The 15,113-nt window shown below is 42.3% G+C and overlaps 1 protein-coding gene and 1 non-coding gene across 5 annotated transcripts in view; both read right to left on the reverse strand.

The window, feature by feature from the left end:
• The window catches only part of CTNND2 (catenin delta 2), a 953,172-nt gene that overhangs the window by 303,991 nt on the left and 634,068 nt on the right, over positions 1-15,113 (reverse strand). The gene's annotated exons all lie outside the window — the stretch shown is intronic.
• LOC114238618 (U6 spliceosomal RNA) lies at positions 5,968-6,072 on the reverse strand. Its single transcript, XR_003623934.1, has one exon. It is a non-coding gene; the product is annotated as a U6 spliceosomal RNA (small nuclear RNA).

Below are 15,113 nucleotides of genomic sequence, written 5' to 3' on the forward strand. Positions count from 1 at the left end.
TTACAAACATCTTTTGGAAAGTAATTTGAAAGCCAACATTCAGAAACAAATAAAACTATTTCCACAAAAAAAGCTAGTTGATATAAAAAAAAAAAGCAACAGAACATGTTAAAAATTTCCCTGGAACAAGATTTGTTCAAGGTTTATTTAGCACAGTCTTGGCACATAGATTAAATTAAATATGCTCCCTCTGGAAATAGATTCTAAACTCAAATAATCAAGTCTAATAATTAATGATTATTTTCTCCCTGCATAAAATGCTATAGCTCATTTTTGCCCTTAAGCCTCTGATAAAAATAGTGTTTCTTTTTTTTTTTCTTTTTCCAAGCAAAGGTTGTTTTTGTTGTTGAACAAAGAGTTGGTTTTCAATGACAGAATTAGGCAGATTTAGAACTACAGATGCACAAGAAAGTTCTAAAAAAAAAAAACACTAAAAATTTGTTTGTTAATAGCTAACGCAAAGCTCAAAAATCTTTGTATTGAAATAAAAACAGTACCTGTTGGGCTTAACTGGCATTTGGTCCTCGTAGGGCGTTTCACCAGTTTTAGCCATCTCATGATACAGGATTTGAAGGTGAGGTGAAAGGACCAACTCACACACTCTTTACCTGAATAAATGTACCCTGGTGAGAGAAGGGTGGGACCAGGTGTGCTCAACAGGGCTTCTAAGTGCCTGTCACTGTCGCAAGTGCTTTATGTATAAATCCCTCCATTTAATCCTCACACAACTCTATGAGGGAGGTGCTAATATCATCCCCACTTTACAGACGGGGAAACTGAGGCACATAGGAAGTAACCCAAGGTCACAGAGCAAGCAAGCAGCACAGACAGGTTTCAAAACCTGGCATCTTGTGCCAGAGGCGGGTGCTCTCAACACCCTCACAGCCCCATCTCTTGATCAGCACTCAGGTTCACGGGCAGGTAAGTGGTGAAGTCAGAACAGCAACAAAACTGACCTCTGCTCTGCCTTCATACTCCAAATCCTGCCTTTGTTGGTTCCTAGCTGTGCGCTGGGCTGTGTCCTGGACACATCCTGGTTCTCAGTCACTTCGACAATGAGACAGGACAGACTTAATCCATCTCCCTGAGTTGCTCTGATAATGAATGAAATTCCAGGGTGAGAGCACTTTTCATCAAGTAGATGCTTAATAAACATCATTCCCTCCCCCCTTACACCACACATCTTAAACGTCTCTGTTCCCAGCTTATTCACAAACTCCTACAGCTTAACGTTCAAGGGAAATGATCATTTGAAACAAGCAGAACTGAAGTTCGACATGACTTCAAATTAATCAGGATTCTATTTTGTGCCAATCCGTGGAGAATGTGCTGAACAAAATATATTTCTTCAAAAGACATTCTCCTAACTGTGTTTTCTAGTGGATTTACTGTCAGCAAGAGAAACATACAATTTGCAGACTGCTGAATATCTGATTTTAATTCCCAAGTCATCCATTCCTTACACATGATCTAGAAAATACAATTAAAGAATGGACTTAGTTGTTTCTTTGAAACTGAAAACTACTTTATTTATTTATATAGTTATTTTAACTGATGCAACTCTCCAGAACACAAAATAACAATGAACACAAGAAATAAATCACATCTCAAATTACAAAACGACACATAGTGAGTTGCAAAGGGGCCCCTGAAAAGATATGCCCAAGTCTTAACCTTCAGTACCTATGAATGTGACTTTATTTGAAATAGGGTCCTTGGAGACGTATTTAAGGGTCTCAACAGAAAACCATCTTGGATTTAGAGTGGGCCCTCAGTCCAATGACTGGTGTCCTCATAAGGGAAAAGAGAGAGGAATTTGAGACAGACACACAGGGAAGAAGGTGACGTGAAGACAGAGGCTGAGATGGGAGGGATGCAGCCCCAAGCCAAGCAGCCCCTGGAGCCTCCAGGATCTGGAAGAGGAGAGGAAGGACCCTCCCCTAGAGCCTTCGGAAGGAGTGTGGCCCTGCTGACACCGTGGTTTCAGATTTATGGATTCCAGAGTTGTGAGAGAATATAGTTCTCTCAGCTCTCGGGTAACTTGTTATGGCAGCCCTATGAAACAAATACACTATATTTTTGAAGAGAAAAAGAAAACCACGGAATGAAAATATTCTTTAATGTACAGAACTACTTGAAAGTGTCCCTTGCCTTTTTTTCCTCCCCTGGAGCAGTGGGAGAAAAGATTTAAACAATAATCCTAAGAGCATAATCTAAGCATACAACTCAACAGGTATGCTGGCTCTCTAACATTCTTTAAGAAAACGTAAGCATTTAAAACTATCGTTTTCATTATGAGCAACAGAAATTACTGGGGTTTTTTTCTTTTTCTGCTTTTATAGTTTCCCTCTTTAAGGAAGAATAAATAATTGACTTAAAAAATAAAACGTGTTGAACTCATGTGTTAATTAAAAAAAGAAAAGAACCGTAGACCAGCCTGAGTCCCAGAAACCGCAAGGGCCAGTTTCCAGGTACTGCTGTGGTCAGCCGTGATGTAGCTACTCTGGGCCTTTCTGCTTCAAAGCTGTTGCACTTGGGAGATGGCAGCTCCCCTGTGCTCCCTCCGCCCTGGACACCCAACCTCAGCCTCACCCGTGCTCCCCTCCCCCTCAGCGGACCTCCACATCTGCACCTGTGCCGAAAGACTGTCCTCGCTTCCCTGCATCCCACCCGGTTCACCGCTTTGCTTGCTAATTTCCCCTCCACTCCAGCGCCTCTGTTCTGCCCCAGCATCTTCTCAAAACGGCCCCGCATCGTCCGCTGGCCCCTTCAACCATCATGTGCCCCTTAATTTCTCATCAGCTCAGTTCTCTCGGTGCCACTCCACCTGGACATCTCCATCAGTGGTCTCAAGGGACCAGCAGACCCAGTGCTTCTATGCACTCGTCATTCCACTCAACCTCTTTGCAACACGGATGAGCTTTCCTTCCATCAGTGTCTGCGCTTGAACCATCCTTGTCTCCCTCCCCCCTCTGACTACTCGCTGGGCTTCCTTCACAGGTCCTGTTTCTTTTTCTGTCATTCATTTATCCCACAAATATTCATGGAGCACCTATTATGTGCCAGACAGGAAACAAATAGAGAAAGAGTCCTTCCTCCATGGAGCTCACATCCTTTGGGCGAGGCGAGCAGTAGGGGAGACATGAAAGTACCTCCAATATTCCTACGTGTTAAAGAGAACGAACAGGAAATGAAATGGGGAAAGGGCTGCCATGAAAGCCAGTGTCCAGGGGAGCCTTTGATGAGGAGGTGACATCCGTGGAGATCTTATGTGGCTGCTGTCAGGAGAGGAGACGGGGGCGGGGGCACAGATTGAAGTAGGGAGGCCAGTTAGGAAGCTCAAGGTGTAAGCAGATGAGTCTACATACACCTTGGTCATGAAAGCCTCGAGCCTGGATGAGCTCACGGGGAAATGAATGAAGATGGACAGAGAAGACGCCCAAGGGCTGTGCCTGGTGGGGGGCCCTACACTGGTCATCCTACCTTCTCAATACACTGTCTTCGGGGACCTGACACTCTCCTGGTCACCTTCTTTCACAGGCCCTTTCTCTGTCTCCTTTGCTGGCCCTCTCTCATCGCTTGACCTCTAAATGGCGGCATCCCCAGGGCTCATCCCGGTTCTCTTCTTTTCTTTATCTTCACCCCCTGCCATGATGCTCCCATCTCATTTCATGATTTTAATCAGACTAGGGGTAGATTAAACTGATGATGAAATTTGTTGGATTATTACACCGGGGGTAAAAATGGCATTGGATTATCTTGGGCATCTGAGAAAGTATGGTTGCTTGATTCCGTACACAAATGACCCTTGGGTTTACACTGCCAATCCAGAACTATCTGTCTTCCAGAATTGGCTACTGGAGCCTCTGCGATTCTGCCCGCAGACGTTTATGTGACATTTCAAACTTAACGTGACCCAACGGTGACTGTGAAATTGCCTCCAGAACTGTTCCCCTCACCATCTCCGGCATCTCAGTGAATGACAGCCCCAATCTCGCAGCCGCCTGGGCCTAAAGCCTGCTTTGAGATGCCAGCCAAGTCTGTCTCCTCTACCCTCAAAATATACCTGTAACCTGAGCACTCCTTACCCCCAGCCCTGCACCACACTGGCCTAAGCCACCGCCATCCCTACCCCAGATTTCTGCAGCGGCCTACTCAACAGCAAGCTTCCCTGCTTCGAATCTTCCCCCTAGAGTCTACTTTCAAGGTATTCAGAGCAATCCACCCCAGAGCTAAGTAAGGTCCTACCCTTCTGGTGCTCAATCCCTTTGGTGCCTCATCTCACATGGCGGAAGAGACCCAGCCACACTCAGGTTAAAAGTCTGGTGTCTTCTATTATGTAACTTATATCTGCTTTCCCCTCCCCCTCATCTCTATAAGCAGCACTTACTGTAAATTTCAGATACTTACAATCCAGAAGTACCTTACTGCATACGGAGAGGGACACACAGAGGCCAGCCAGTATTAATACCAATGTACTAAAAGCAGACCAGTATCATGGGTGGAATAATAGATGTCTTAGTCTACTCGGGTTGCCTTAACAAAGGACCACAGACTCAGTGACTTAAATAGCAGACATAATTTGTCACAGTTCTGGAGGTTGGGAAGTCTAAGGTCAGGGTGCCAGCCTGACTGGGTTCTGGTGAGGGCTCTCTTCCTGGCTTGCAGACGGCAGCCTTCTCACTGCATCCTCACAGGGTGGAGAGAGAGAGAGCTCTGGTGTCTCTTCCTCTTTTACAAAGACACCTGTTCCATCAGACCAGGGCTCTACCTTATCACCTCATTTAACCTAATTGCCTCTTCAAAGGCTCTATCTCCAAATACAGTCACATGCAGGGGGGTTTAGGTTTCAACATATACATTCGGGAAAACACGATTCAGTCCACAGCAATAGGTTAAAGTGTCTACTTGCATGTTCCTCTCTTACACACTCTGTTACAATCACCAAATGCTTTCAGTTGTGTCCTTTGGGTCTCTTCCTTCCCTTCCCCCCAGTTTTTCTCTGGAGGTTTCATTCTGCCCTGAATACTCTGTTAACCAGTCCAGTCTCCTCCTCCTGCAGACCCCCGCCCCCCTTCAATTGTGTGTCTTCAACTCCCAGGACACAGCAATGAGCAAACAGGAATGGATGTGGATGGCGCTGGCTGGAGAAAGGTTCACTCCTGACCCAGGTTCGGAGCAGGTGAAACAGCTCTGCGTCACCCAGAGAGTGGTGGCCAACAAGTAACAAGAATATCAGGATTTATCCTCTTTGAAATAGTACCTACCGATTACCACATGTGAAATCCTCAAGATAAATCAGAATTAATGAACGTGTAGCTAGTTGACTGCAAAAAACATTGTATCAAACATTTTATCTCTTTAGCCTTTTAATAGCAGCTCTTTGCTCCTTGGGGCAAATGTTTTCTTCACCTTTCAGAAATAATTACACAAGCCCAGTGAATTCCCAAGGAGATAAGTTCAGTGAGGGAAAGGAAAGGTCATGTATGTTTACATTACTGACTAGAAGAGGTCTGGGTAAGCCACGTGTTAGGAGAAGTTCAGAAAATCCACCAGCTTTTATAAAATGTTCCCTTTAACTGACTGCCGTTGTTACCCCATGAAAGGTGTTAGTGCTACTGAAATCAGTCAATCATAGGAAACACATCCATGAAGCAACAGGAAACGAATGGCCAATAGCAAACACTTGAAGGATTGTACAAATAAAGTCAAACCTTGGAGACTGAATCTGTTTTCCTATTGTGTGTATTAGTTTGCAAGAGCCGCCATAACAAAATACCACAGGCTTAAAAAATGAGCATTTGTTTTCCCACAGTTCTAGAGGCTGGAAGTCCAGCCAAGACCAAGGTGTCAGCAGATCTGGCTTCTTCTTCTTCTTCTTTTTAAATTGAGGTAACACTGGTTTATGTAAGTTTATGTGTACCTTATAATTTGACTTCTGGCTACACTACAGCATGCTCAGCACCAAAAACTACACAATGCTTCATGAAATTGCAAGGGTACCCTTGCCCAAGGGCCACGCTAATCTCTGTATCCTTCCAATTTTAGTATCTATGCTGCTGAAGCGAACACAGGGTTGGTTTCTTCTGAGGCCCCTCTCCTTGGCTTGTAGATAGACGTCTTCTCTCTGCGTCCTTACACGGCCTTTCGTCTGGGTCTGTGCATCCCTGGTGTTTCATGTTCAAATTTCCTCTTCTTATAAGAACACCGATCCTACTGGATTAGAGCCCACCCTAATGACCTCATTTAAACTTAATCACTTCTCAAAGACCCTATGTCCAAATGCAGTCACATTCTGAGATCCTGGGGGGTACGTCCCCAAAGCATGAATTTGGGGGGACACAATTCAGCCCATAACATAGTGCCTAACAAATACTCCAACACTCAGTAGTTTGAAACAACAATCATTTATTCTGCTCACAAATCTAATTGGACAGGGCTCAGCAGGGACAGATCATCTCTGCTCCAGGCTGTGTAATGTGGGGAGACTCAGCTGGGGTTGGAGAATCCTCTCTTCAGATGGTTCATGACCACGGCCGACAAGCTGGTGGGGTTGGCTGTGAGCTGGGCACTCAGCATGGGGCGGGGGTTATGGGCTAGGGAGCTCCGTCCCATCAGCAGCAGCAGTCAACGTTCTTGGATGCTCAAGAGGTGGCAAGTCACGCCTTCTGTCTGATGTTTCCAACCTTTCTACACCAACACCCAGCGGGGTGACGGGCATGAAGCAAATATTAAACAAATACTGAATTGTTTTTGTTTTTTAATAGACTTTGTTTTTTAAGAGAGTTTTAGGTTCATTAGCAAAACTGAGTGGAAGGTACAGAGATTTCCTCTACGACCCCTGCCCCCACCCCTGCATAGCATCTCTGGTTATCAACGTCCCCTCCAGAGTGGCAGCATTTGTTACAAACGTTGAGCCAATGCTGACACATCATAATCACCCAAAGTCCACAGTTTACACCCGGGTTCACTCTTGATGACGTACAACCTATGGGTTTCGACAAATGTATAGTGACATGTACCCACCATTAAAGTATCATACCAAGTAGTTTTAGAGCCCTAAAAATACTGATTTTTAAATCACCAAAGAAGGTATACTTAATAGGGAGACTCAAGGGGGTTGGTCATTGGTATACTACTCTGCCTTCTAGAAAGAAATACCTGATTTGGGGAATGTTATGAGCCAGAGAATCATGTGTCCTTTCAAAAAGCACTCTTTTAAAAGCACCTGTTAAAAAGTGGTGGACTGTCATACAGAGTGAAGTAAGTCAGAAAGAGAAAAACAAATATGGTATATTAATGCATATATGTGGAATCTAGAAAAATGGTATAGATGATCTTATTTGCAAAGCAGAAATAGAGACACAGACGTAGAGAAAAAAATGTATGGACACCAAGGGGGGAAAGGAGGAGGGTGGGATGAATTGGGAGATTGGGATTGACATATATACACTACTGATACTATGTATAAAATAGATAATTAATGAGAACTGACTGTATAGCTCAGGGAAAACTCTACTCAATGCTCTGTGGTGACCTAAATGGGAAGGAAATCCAAAAAAGAGGGGAGACAGATATATATATATATATATATATATATATATATATATATATACTTTGCTGTACAATACAAACTAGCACAACACTGTAAAGCAACTATACTCCAATAAAAATTAATTAAAAAAATAAAATAGATAAATAATAAGGACCTACTGTATAGCACAGGGAGCTCTACTCAATACTCTTTAATGACCTACATGGGAAAAAAATCTAAGAAAGAGTGGATGTATGTATATGTATAACTGATTCACTTTGCTATACACCTGAAACTAACACAACACTGTAAATCAACTATACTCCAATAAAAATTATATTAAAAAATGAAAAAAAAATGGTTCTAATAAACTTCAAGCCCCCACTGTGGTCTTGGTTTATGGAGGACCAGTAGTGACCACCTGAAGCCAGCACTCCCAGGCGCCCACTTTTATGGTATGACTGTTGTGTCTTCCAAGGTGCTAGGAATCAACATTGACTTAGGGCACCCAGGTGGGTGTGACTTAATCTCTTTTTGAATCGGTTAATTGTGATAAAAAGTAGACTTTCATGAGTAGTGGACTTGCATTTAACACTTATAGAACAATGAACCATGAGTAAATGTAATACTGACACATTATTACTTTTTAATTGCTATATAGATTTAACTACAACCTTAACTAACAACAATTAATATCCCTGCTACTGTGCCCTCCAAGTACTAATATATCTTTGCCACAGAACTTTTACTCACAACTCAGGAAACTCATGTTAAAACTTGTTGCAATCTAGCATTTTTTTCTCCTCAGATCTTTGTAAGATGAAAGAGTGAAAAATGAAGTCCCTGGAGCCAACCTAACAAGCTCACCTGATTTAATCTTCAATGGCTAGTCTTAAAATCCTCCAAAAATGTGGTTACCTTTACAATTTTCTTCTTTTTTCCACAGTCTCTTAGTAATTTCCCACCCGCTGACCTCCTCATCCACTCCTCGGCTATAAATACCCACTATTTCTTGGATTCAGGATTGAGCTCAGGTCTATATTGGGGTCTCCTTGCCCCTGGTGCAATAATTCCTGAATAAAATCTGGTTTTGCCACTTTAACTGCTGTCCAGCTCTGGTTCCCTTTGACAGGCCCCAGTCTAAAAGTTTTCCTGAACAAGAACAGAGGAAGACCAAAGCTCACAGGTACATCTGATGTCTGACTCTTGGTAGATCTCACCTATGCTTATTAACCCTCCCACCTGCCATGTACATCTCCCCTCTGCCCACCCACCGAATTAGGGAGGAATGCCTTCTATTTGGTGAGCAGTTTTGCAGTTACAGACTTCACATATCTGTATCCTCTGAATTTCACATTCCTTTGAAAAAGAAATGACTATTCTTGCTAGTATTTCCTTTTGTTGTTCAAGCATGTGGCAGAAGAAAAGAATTAAATTGGGCCTAAAAACAACGACTGAAGTATAAAGTGGCCATTGGCATGTATGGATTAAATCAAAAGACACTATCTTAGAATTCGTTTAGAATTCGTTTGTAATGGTTAGAATTGGAAAGTCACATAATGGGTAATAAGTTTTTTAGTCTCTGATTCTGTTACCAAATAAAATCTATATGGCTTGTAATGCTCCTCTAGTATGCTTTTTTTCCTTTGCAATGTATTCTTATGCGTATCATTATTATTTAATTTTTGGATGACTTGCATTGTCCATCCTTGAATTTTAGGAAATATTGGAAATATTAGGACATTTAAGAACTTCAGGAAATACTGAAAGGTAGGTGCTTCAGAGCATTAGGGAAGAACACAGCTTACACCCTTTGTGCAATGTAAGCTCACAACCACTTTGGGTTTCAAAAGACAGTTTTTGAAGTGGATACACTAGTCTGACAGCCAGAGTGCATTCATTGGAAGAAGGGACAGAAAAAAAAGACTTTTGGAATGCTAAACAAAAACTTGGCTTTGTAAATCAAACACAAGCCTGGTTTAGAGAAGTTACCGAGAGCCACAGAACCAGGAGGAACACAAGTTGACATCATGCCAGGAAGAGACCAGAACTCTCTCTGGACCAGGACAAAGAGTTCTAGAAAAGACTAGAGGAGAAAACCAGGAGGATATGGCTGCTAGTGTGAGGTGCTAGACCATACTTTCTGCCCCTTAGGTTTAGGGACCCAAAAAGAGGGGGATTTTCCCCTCTGCCCTCCAGGGAGTAGTAGGCAGGTGGCCATTCTCCAAGGACGGGGCATGACAGCAGTAGAACTGGTGCCTTTGAGCAGGGGGGCCTGAGATACAGCTCCCTCCTCTTGATCCATCCCTCCCCTCCCCTCCCAACCTGGGTCCTCAGTAGTTCCTATGAGCCCTGGGGTCTCTCCTGCTGCCCACAGGAATGAAGAAGGTAGCTGGGAACTGAAAGCTGGGGTGTATTTCTGGGAGTGGGAGGGGAGGCAGACCTGTACATATATGTTAAGCACAACATGGTTTTAAAAATCTTTACGAATACACACCATGATGTAAGTGTTAATAAGAGAGCATAGGTGGATGCCAATAAATAATGTGATGCCACCTTATAAAGTCAGAGGTAATATTACAAATCAGAGGGGGCAAAGGTGCTGGAAAAAATAAGGGTCTTTCCAAAAACTGATATTAATATGAAAAATAAAATAAAATTAGATCCCTACTTCATGCCATACACAACAATAAGTTCAAGATCCATTAGAGAACAAATCTGAAGAATTAAATCTTAAATATTTTAATAAGAAAATAAAGGAGAATGATACTATGAACTTAGCTGAGGGGAGGATTTCTTAGACATAGGAAGAACAAAATATGAATACATTAAAATTTAAAAGCAAAAAAAAAAAACCCATTAAGAGACATGTCATAAGTTGGGAGAATATATTAGCATCAAGATAACATCAAGAATGTATAAATATCTCCTATTTTTATTAATAATGGCTTTCCTTTACTGAACACCAAGCCCATTTAAGTACTGTACGTGTTGTAATTTATTAAGAACATACAACTCTAACAAGGTAGATAATTGTATTAGTCTCATTTTAAAGATTAAGATAAGCTACAGATAATCAAGATTAAATTTGTACAAGAATGCACAATTAGAGGTGTGCGATCTACACCCAGGTAGTAGTCTCATCTAAAAAATACCTTCAGGTGCTGCTTCCAGCACCCTCACTCTTAATCCAATAGTAAAATGGGAAAGGGTGTGAACAGGCAATTCTCAGACAGCTACCAACTCTGAAGATGCTAAACTTCAGGGATAACTGAGGAAATGCAAATTGAAACAACAGACCCATCAAATGGGCAAAGAGTTAAAAGGCTGACAATACCAAGAGTTGGCACATATGGGGTGAAACAGGAACTGTTGCTAACTGATAGTGAGAGTGTCAACTGGCACAACCATTTCAGACGACAAATGAAAGGGAGCTCTTAAATTTGAAGATGCACATCCCTCTGGTCCAACAATTTCAATGCCCCACATTTGTCCAAGGACACACATACAAGGACAGTCTTTACTTGCTAGATGTTCACCAAGAAGAGTGTGGAAACCACCTAAATATCTATCAATCAGAGAACAGATAAATACATTGCAGTCTATGCATGCCATGGAATATGACACAGCAGAAAAAAATGCATGAAGTATGTATACATACATTTATGTGGATAAATCTCAACAAGGTTGAGTCAAAAAAGCAAGGTTTAGGTAGATCTATATATCCATATCTATATCTATGTAATATGATGTTGTTATGGTTAATTTTATGTGTCAACATGGTACTCAGATATTTGGCTAAACATTATCCCAGATGTTTCTGTGAAGGTATTTTTTAGATGAGACTAACTTTCAATTCAGCAGACTTTGAGCAAAGCAGATTGCTCTCCATAATCTGGGTGGGCCTCATCATATCAGCTGAAGGTCTGAAAAGAAAAAGATTGACTTTCTGGGAAGGAGAGGGAATTCTGCCAGCAGACTGCCTTCGGACTCAAATCACAACTCTTCCCTGGGTCTCCAGCCTGATGACCTACCCTGCAGATTTTGGATTTGCCCACACTTCACAATTACATGAGCCAATTCCTGAAATAAATCTCTCTTTATCTATACATCCTGTTGGCTCTGTTTCTTTGGAGAAGCCTGACGCATAGAGATGATGATATAAATGTCACAAACGCACAAAGCAGTTTATGGACACACATATGTGAATGACATTCCTAGGGCTGTACGGTGATGTCCTCCTTATTTCTCAGTGTAATAAAGAGTGGGCCATACACAACCTTCATGGCACTGCAGAGGATGGTTTAAAATTCCCATTAACATGCAAGAAGTGCTGGGGGACAGACAATTCCGAGAGTTGCATTTCAAGTGAGCTTCATTTTTCAGGAAAGTGAATATGCCTCATTTTCCAGCATGAGACTAAGATGACTTGATTTTCCTCAATTATAATTTAAATCACTGGACCAGTTCTAAAAACTGTACTGAAGTGTTATATCAGAATAAAAACTTCACATCAATCAATTGATACAGTCAGTGCAAATTACCCATTTTCCTGGGCTGTCGTTTGTATTTTTATTTTGTAACAGAAAATAATTTATCTGCCAATGTGTATTATACTTTACAATGTGTTTTTTCATTATGAATTAGAGAAAAATATGCTGTGCTGGTTTCTGGACCATGTCAGACATCATTCAGGTATGACACAAATAATTCAATGCATTCTAAGTTATTATGTTACTGTAGGCAAGATTCATGGCTGCAGGTCATTTCCCTTTTTGCAGGAAACATTGTGCCAATATTTTAAGATGATGTGGCATGGGAACCACCTGCTGTATATTTAAAGCCCTATGAGATCAGAATTCCAAAAGAAACACAAATACTAAGTGACACTGATATATTAAAAATCATCTACAGTCATGTTCTTGTTTTTGTATAGAAACAGCTCATAAAATGTTTTCTAGTGTGCCTTCAAGAAATTTCTTTAAAGATGGCTCAGGAAAAAGAATTGCTAATTAATTTTAAGACCATGTCAATTATGCTAATAAAATTCTAATTAAAATCCTTCTGATGTAAATCAGTCCTTCTTTGTGTGTTGTACGTGTGTATGTGTGTTAATTATTATACAGGCTGTCAGCCATCAGATACTTATTAAGTTTACATGAACCTATAGAATGGGCTTGGCTGTATACAGCTCTTTTGACATATCTAGTTCTGCCTGCCATAAGCACTGGGCAAATTAATGGTGATAGCCTAATATTTAAGGTACCATGGAGGTAGGCTAATTGATGCTCATTAGGGAAATGAAATCTCCTGGAAGGCAGGAAGGGACTGAGGGGTAAGAACTAGCATTTTTTAAAAGAGTCAGAAACAGTGGATAGGGCAATTTGGACATTATCATATTTCAGGTTGATTATACGCGATTGTGCAATGAAAAATATATAAATCTACAGCAACTTCTATGCTGTAAGATATAAGGGTTCCTTGGGGGGTGTTCGGGACATTGTAACTTCAGACGCTGCTAAATGTGGAAACCCCAGCAAAGCAAGTATGTCCATTTCGGTCCCTACTACTTGCCTGGCCCTGTGCTAGGTTCTGGGAACACCACTAAATAAGACACAGACAGGGCTTTAAAGCAGGATGCTTGCCTGGCAGGGACAGAAGCAGTAAGCCAGAAAGTGTAGTACAGAGTGTGTTGGGCTATAAGGGGCACCTCATCCAGGCTGAGAATCAAGGAGAGCTTCCTGGAAGAGATGGCATTTGAGCACAGTTCTAAATGTCACGGTTGTTGACAAAGAGGGGGCAGGAAGGCATTTCACATAGAGAAGCAGCGTTGCCTAAAGGCTCCTAAATTAGAGACAGTGGGTTCACTGAGGGGACTGATATCGATCGTCTGTGGGTGTAGCTTAGCGCTGCAGTAGAGGGGTGTTAATAAAAGAGAAGGCTGCAACGAGAAACAGGAATAAGATCATGACTGAGCTTGTTGCCCACCAAACAGAGGATTTTACGTTGAAAATTCTCCTCTTCTATTTATAAATGAATTTGCAAGGCAGCAATGGCTCTTGGGTGGTAGAGAAGTAACACCTGGTTTCAGGCTCCCAAGTTGCCATCCTCATCGTGTAGGAAGAGAATAGATGGGAAAAGGGGCTGACACCTCCAAAGAGCAAACACTTATTTCAATGATCAGGTAGCGAAGTGGATGGCAAAGCACTTATTTTTACATCCACAACAGCAATCAGCTCAAGACATCATCTTGTCATGGGTCCCAGGAGACACGGAGGGCTAATTAGGATAACGGAAACCTCCCTGCTTCTCCACTACGTGTGTGCAATTAGTCAAACCATCTATGCCTAAAAAAGTGAATTCTGGGAAACCACACATGGCACATATTTGCTTATAAATCTGACAAGTCTATAATTAGGATTTCGCCACTTCTAAATTCCACTGAGGTTCGAAGAAAATGTTGAAACCTAATCAAAGCAGAGGCAGACACGAAGGCACTAAATCTTCTCTACGTTTATGGAAACACCTGGGTTCGAATCCTCATTTCCTAATAGACCAGCCTGATAGACGTGTGCTCTGGAAAAGCTCATCTCAGTATGGGCCTCTTCTCCATGAGGGACCAGAGTTCTTGGTGATTTATCCTTCCCGTTCTCAGCATCTGCAATTCCCAGGCTGCCTTTACTACTGGATTCCTAAGTGATGAGAAGCCAGGGATGTAAATGAAACTTTATGTTCAGCCTTCTTCCAAGAGACATAAATAATTCAAGTCAGATAGAAAGAATGTTTCTTTTGTGTAGAAAACAAATAATTTTCACTTGTAAATACAGTTTTTTAATACTACAAAAACGTGGACACTCCAGGGAGTATCAGATAAATTAGTCCAACTGAAGAAGAACAAGCCAGAAAGTCTGCAAACTAAAATCCGCAGTGCGGTCAGTGTGGCGATCCTGGAAGGAGCAGGCTGTGTTAGGACTCAGGATGCTGGACTCCACTCCCCTTTTGTTATTTCACTAGATGAAAAGCGCCCAAATCCAAATCGTGTGACAGACATGAGAGCCATACCAGGCAGAGCAGAAGCTTCTTGGTGTCTCATGGCCCACCTCTAATTTCAGCCACTGCTGCCGGTGACGTTTCTCTGTGAGTTCAGATGACACAGGAGTATCTGCCATAGTCTTGTACTTTCTGCCTGGGGCCGTCACCAAAACCCCCGGCAGCCCACTTGGCTCCAAGTAAGCACAGCCCAGAAGCGCAGGGAAGTTAATGACCCCAGGCAACCCACAACCAATGAAAGCTGGTGGATAAACAGCCCACCTCCCTGGACCACTAGGGGAAGCATGCGTCTGCTTCCTAGAATTCAACCCCTCACTCAGTGCCAAAGGCAGTGACCTTGATGGTCAATGCTTAGGTTATTTTCCCTCCTTCCCTGACTCACTCTCCTGCTTGCGTCCAAGTCTTTGTCTCAGGTGTGGCTCTTAGGGGTCCCAACTTTGGCCAGCGCTAGAGAAGAGAGATCACCAAACTGGTTTGAACCGCCAGGTTGCCTGCTGAAAGCAGGGTGGTCAGAGGGGAGAAGGAGGAC

This window comes from Balaenoptera acutorostrata, chromosome 2, assembly GCF_949987535.1.
Source record: "Balaenoptera acutorostrata chromosome 2, mBalAcu1.1, whole genome shotgun sequence".
In the NCBI taxonomy this organism is placed as follows: domain Eukaryota; kingdom Metazoa; phylum Chordata; class Mammalia; order Artiodactyla; family Balaenopteridae; genus Balaenoptera; species Balaenoptera acutorostrata.